The sequence below is a fragment of the Ursus maritimus genome, unplaced genomic scaffold, assembly GCF_017311325.1.
Source record: "Ursus maritimus isolate PB19 unplaced genomic scaffold, ASM1731132v1 scaffold_14, whole genome shotgun sequence".
Classification (NCBI taxonomy): Eukaryota; Metazoa; Chordata; class Mammalia; order Carnivora; family Ursidae; genus Ursus; species Ursus maritimus.
Window position 1 is genome coordinate 45,760,988 of NW_024423786.1, and position 6,178 is coordinate 45,767,165.

Sequence of the window (6,178 nt, forward strand, 5' to 3'; positions counted from 1 at the left end):
AGCAGAGGCAGGATTCGAACCCAGGTTTGGTTTGTCAGCTCAGCCCTCACTCTTGACTATCCTCCAGCCCAGGCTCCCTCGTTCTCTCAGCCTAGACAGGGGGAAATACCTGCATATCCCCGTCTCGGAGCTGTGCGTTGGGAAGCAAATTTGTGTCCACTGGCCTTGGAACCAATTATAAATGCTTGGGGCTGGGGCAAAAGAGCCCCCCCCCCCAGGTTTCAGGTGGAGAGATGTAGAAACCATGGGAGAGCCCCAGGAACCCCCAGCCGGGCTCAGGCTAGGTGTGGATATCCTGGAGGCCTTCTCAGAGACAGCAGCCAAACAGAGGCCTGTTTTCTAGTAGCCCTACGGGGCAGGGACTTGCTAAACGCTCCTGCCTGGGGCTGTAGTTGCCCTGAGATACCCAGTGTTCTCAGATCCTCTTCTCCTTCTCCTTGCAGGTGATTTCTCTGAGCAGACCCAGGCTCAGGTGAACAGTCCCTGGACGGCCAGGAATGGAGTTTCTTCCTATGACGCACAGAGGCCTGGAGGGAAGGGTCCTTCCCCCCTTTTTTTTCCTTCTGGTTTTGGGACCATCCACAGGGGTGGGCAAAGCAGCGAGGGGCCGAGGCAGGCCTTGGCGGGGAGGTGGTCCCCAGGGTCCCGCTGCTCAACCTTTGCCTCTTGGAGGTGGGAGATGGGAGGTGGGGCTGGGTCCAGCCTGACCCTTCCCCAAGCAGAGAATTTCTTTGAGATTTCGGAGTTCATTCTGAAAACTCACCTGAATTTTGCACTCAACTCTTTGACATTTTCTTGCTCACTTTGCTGTGAAATCACATGCAATTTTCCCCCTTGAATTTGTGCACACAGTTTCAGCCGACTGGCTTCCTTAATCACTTAGAGCGTAGTCACGGAGCCCGTGCTGGGTGCTGGGGACTGTGGAAGTCCCTTGCTTCATGGGGTTCTCAGGCCATCAGGAGATAAGAGATATCTCAGTAGAGAGACACAGACTAGAATTTCAGGTACTGAGGTGCCCAGGATGAGAATGAAGGAAGGTGAGAGGGGAGGGAGAAGGTGCATCTGTGCATGTGGGTGGGGGGAATGAGGGAGGACTTCTCCCAGGAGGTGAGAAAGGTCAGGGAGCACTGTGCGCCCAGCAGAGGAAGCAGCCAGTGCAAAGGCCCTGTGCCTCACAGCCATTCTGTATGGTTGGCAATGCTAGCTCTGCTGCTTAGATGTAGCAACTGAGCGACTCGGCTACCCTGGAGGACTCCCCAGGGGTCAGTGGCAAGGCTGGCTCTGACTCCGGACTCCTCTTCTAGGAGGAGGGTCTGAACTGGGCCTCCCACCCGACCTGTGAGGTCCTGCCTCCATAGACGCTCACTAGGAAGCAGGACGAGGGAGTGCGGCCGGCCGGGAGGGGGCTGGGTAAGGGAGCGCCAGGCCTTGCCGGGAGCCGGGGGAAGCCAGGTGCCCTGGGAGCAGACAGACAGGCAGGCAGGCGGCAGGCTGGGGAGGAAGTGGCTTAGTAGGTAGACAGGTAGTGAATGTGCACGGAAACCCCAGGCTGGCCCGGTCTCGTGGGCGGGCGGGGGGCCCGGTGCCTGACGCCACATCTGAGGGGTGGCTCCTGGCACCTGTCCCGCCAGAGGAGGGGGAGGAACAGCTGGGTTGGTTGGAGTCCCTTGTGGAGGCTCACCTGGTTCTGACTTGGGTGACAGAGAGCTCACTACCTCCCTCCTTCAGCACCTCCCCACAAAGCACCCCTTTGGGGGGGGGAGGTTCAGAGCTCTGCCCGGAGGTGAGAGAGGCCTCCTGCACTTTCTGGCTCTGAAGAGGAAGGGCCTCCTTTGTTTTAAGTTTTACTGACATATAAATGCACATACCATATAATTCACCCATTTCAAGTGTCAGTTCAACGGTTTTTAGCATATGCATGGGGCTGTGCGAGCATTTCCACAGTCCACTTTAGAACATCTCTATCACCTCAGGAAGCAAGCAAACCTTTAGCTATGACCTCCCTAGTCCCCCCGCCCCCAGCCCAAACCACCCACTAATCTACCTTCTAACCCCATGGAGTTCCCGTTTCTCGATACTCTTGCCATTCCGGCCCCCTGCTGGGGGCTTCTCCCTCCCGCCCATCCCAAGAGGTCCCACTTTACCCTGTAGCACCCCTGTGGGATCAGTGCTCCCACCATCCCCATTTCACAGATGGGAAACCCAAGGCTCAGGATGCAAGCTGATGTCCCTTCACAGGGCCGGGGGCAGGACCGGGATCTCGCTCTCAGCCTCCCCCTCCCCGGCTTAAACTGCAAAATCCCCACTGCCCCTGAGATGAGCTCCAGCTGTTGAACTTGAACTTGACAGACGGTCCTCCCCTCCAAGCCTTTGACCGTGTGGGTCCCTCCACCCCACTTTCTGTAACGAACCCTCACTCACTCCCCCCCGAGACCCCTTCCAGTGTCCCTTCCTCCAGGAAGCCTTCCGGAAGCCCCCCCGGCACAAGCCTGCTTCCCCTCTCCTCGGCTCTGACCCCTTGGCTGTGAGACCAGGAGGCATCCGGCTGAAAATCTTAAAAATAAGTCCTGTAAACAAGTCACTGGGTGCGTTAAACGCTCTAATCGGCCAGCATCGCGATGAGGAGGGCTGATAACCCGGCTGTTTTGTGCCAGCTAACCCTACGATGACATGGGCCGGCTCTTCTGAGAAGCACACATACTGCGAGGCCCCAAAACCACCCTCACCCCGCCACCGATAGCAGATAACAGCCCCTGAACTGTGGTTTTCACAGAGATCAAACTTGTGGTGCCAGGTCGACCGAACAGAGTGAGATCAAAACAGTATCTGGGCCCGGCCATGGTCAGGAGTGGAGGGGAGCGCGTGGGGTGCTCGGGGACGCCAGGGTGAGGCAGGGGCCCCCAGGGCTCGACAGTAGCGTTGGGTCGGTATCATGCACACTGGGGCTTTTTCCGTCCATTTCGCAGATGGGGGAAACTGGCGTCCTGTCGGTCCTCATGCCCCTTTCCTGGGGCTGGCTTGGCCAATTGGGTCTCTAATGCCCATTGCTTCATAGATGGGGTTCAGGAGTGGTTTGAATGAGCCCCCATCAGGCCTGAGACTGTCCAGGGGAGATGTGTGAGGCTGGCAGGAAGTGCCAGTTCCCTCTGTCCTGCATGGTGCCAGTCAAAGACAAAGCCAAGTGTCTGTGAAGGAGGCAGTGAAGTCTTCCTGGGTTCAGACTTGAGGCTGTCAGTTCTTGGCTCAGGACTCAGGTCCTGGAGAGGCCGTCTCAGCTCTGCCCGGCCGGAGACACCCTTGTTTCCAGAAATCATCCATGCTGTTCCTCACAGTTTCACACTGTTCCAGCTTCCTCAGGAAGGCTGAATTCTCTGTGCCCAGGGGCTTCCTAGAGCTGGTAGGAAGGGTCTGAAGCTCCAAAGGGAGGGCTGGGTCAGCAGAGCAACTGTAGTGTGCTGGGCCCCATCCTGGGTATGTCCACAGGCATGCTCGGAATAAGATCCAAACCCCTTGCTGAGGCCCACAAGGTACTGTGGTCTGGGCCTGGCCACCCTCTGACTCCATCTTCTTCCATTCCCAACACAACAGCTCCCCTCTTTTTCCATGATCACAGCAGGCAACAGTCCTGCCTCAGGCCTCAGGGCCTTTGCACTTGCTGTTCCTTCTGCTGCGAATGCGATTCCATGGGCTCATTCCCTCACCTCCTGCAGGTCTGAGCTCAGACAAGGAGGCCTTCTTGACTTTCCTGGCTAAAATAACCCTCCTAGTCCCACCTATCTCCTTTCTTCTGATTCATTTTTCTGAATCACGAGGGCTTTATCTGATGTGATTGGCGTGTTTGTACGTCTATTGTCTCTCTCCCCATTGGCAGGAATCCTGTCTGTCTTGCTCACTGCTCTACACCTCCCACCCCCACAGCTGCATAGTAAATAGTTGTGAATTGATGTATAAAGTCCAGCGGAGGTGTGGGGAGCAGAGGGGGCTGATTGGGGCTGGGAGAGCTCAGTGGGGGGCTTGAAGAGTTCACTTGAGGGGAAGTCAGGGCAGGTGTGGTCCAGGCCGGGGCAGGGCCGTTGGGAACTGCAAGGTGAGGGGGTCGCCAGGATTGCGTATTCCGAGATTCTGGTTTTCTGCTCCCTGCTACGGGATTCTGGGTATTACTGTGTGTTCATGTCCAGCTAACTCCTCAAACTTTTTATCTTGGAATCATTTTAGGCTTCCAGACCGGTCACGCAGGCAGTCTAGGGAGGCCTATGTGCGCTCCTTTCAACTTTCTCCATCAACGTTCGACATCATCATGGTACCTTGGTCAAATAGAAGGAATCAATGTGGCGGCATTCATGTTACTATTAATGAAATGCAGGATTTTATTTGAACGTCACCAGCTTTTCTGCTGGTGGTCTTTTTCTGTTCCAGGATCCCACATTGCATTTCGTTGCTCAGCTGTTTTTAAAATAAAGGGTTTTACGTATTGGAGACCCAGCGGTGATAGCTGGAGGGTGCTTGAGTGGGGGCTGGGTGGTGTCGTGGACCTCAGTGAGGCTACCCCTGAGCAGGAGGTCCCCAAGGTCGGGGGCAGGCAGGTGGGGGCCAGGAAAGAATTAAGGCTCCACCTGAGAAAGACTCTCCTGTTCCTGGGAGCTCTGTGGGGCGAGGGTCCCAGGATGCCGCCTTGTAGATAGTGAGTACCCCATCATGGGAGCATGTATGGAGGCTCTGTCTGGGTTCCTGGAGGAGGCTCCACTGGGCCTCCGGTCTGTTGGATGGGACAGCCTCCAGCCCATTCATTTCTCTGGAGAGTTGTCCGGAGCCCATCTACCCATTCTCCCGGGGATCCGCCCGCCTCCCTCTCGGTCTTCAAGTCTGGGGAGCTGAGTTTTCATGCCAGGCAAGTGGGTTGCCTCTCTGAGCCTCAGTGTCCCTGCTGAAAGACAGGGGATTCCACCCCACACTCACTAAAATGCTATTATCAAAAAGACAGATGTGAGCAGATGTTGGTGAGGACGTGGAGAAGCCGGAAGCCGCCCACATGGCAGGTAGAATGATTCTATCCTGCGCAAAAGAATTTCCCGGTCCCTCAGAAGTTGACCCAGAACTTCACGCCTCGGCGTAGACCCAAGAGGTGAAAAGAGGCATCCACATGTCCTAGCAGCGCTACTGACAATCGCCAGAAAGTGGAAACAACCGAATGTCCATCAAAGGTTGAGAGTAGAAGCAGTGTGGTCCATCTACACAGCAGACCGGTGCTCGGCCGCGCAAAGAACGAAGCCCGGACACACGCTGCAACGTGGATGAACCTTGCGAACGTCGTGCCAAGTGAAAGAAGACAGACACAAGAGGCCACCTGTTGTAGGGTCCCGTTTCTGCGACATGTGCGGAACAGGCCAAACCATGGAGACAGAGGTGGCTGCCGGGGGCTGGGGGAGGCGGAGGAAGGAGACTGTTCTTGGGGACGGGGTCTCCTTTCGGAGTGATAGAAATGCTCTGGAATTTGATAGATGTGATGGTTGCACAACATAGTGAATGTGCTGAAAGCCACTGAATTGTGCACTTTGAAATCGTTGAAATGATTAATTTTATGTTATACGAATTTTATCTCAATTAAAAAAATCAAATTAAAACAAGAACTTAAATAAACATAAAATAAAAATCAGAGCTAGCCTCTGTGATCACCCCTCAACAGGGAGCCTGGGGGGCCCACACTTCTGTCCCCTCCCCCTCCCTCTGGCCCAGCCCCCAGGGCAGATTTGGGGTCCCCGACCCTCAGAGCAGTTCGGAGCCGGGTGGGCGCTGGCAGCCGACTGGTGGGGGCAGCCTGCTGTCCATCAGCCCCCCGCCCACCACACCCAGGTGGCTGCCGCCGGGCTAAGGTGGTAAAGGGGGAAGTGGGGCCTTTCGAGGTCGCTGGGCCCCTGGATTTGCATTGGCCACTTTTACATAAAACTCTTTCCAAGCTGTGCCCAGTGGGCCCTGAAGCCGGCTTGTGGGGTCAGCCTTGCTGGAGCTTCTGCCACACCGGGCCCAACACATCGGTTCCTGTTCGGGGGGAATGTTATCACCACTGGCTTCTTAGAAAGAGCCTGAGGTGGGGGAACCTGCCAGCCCCCAGCAAGTCCTGGGAGCTGCCTCTGCCTTCTTTCTCTCTCGGGGCGGGGGGGGGGGGGGGGGGGGGGGGGGG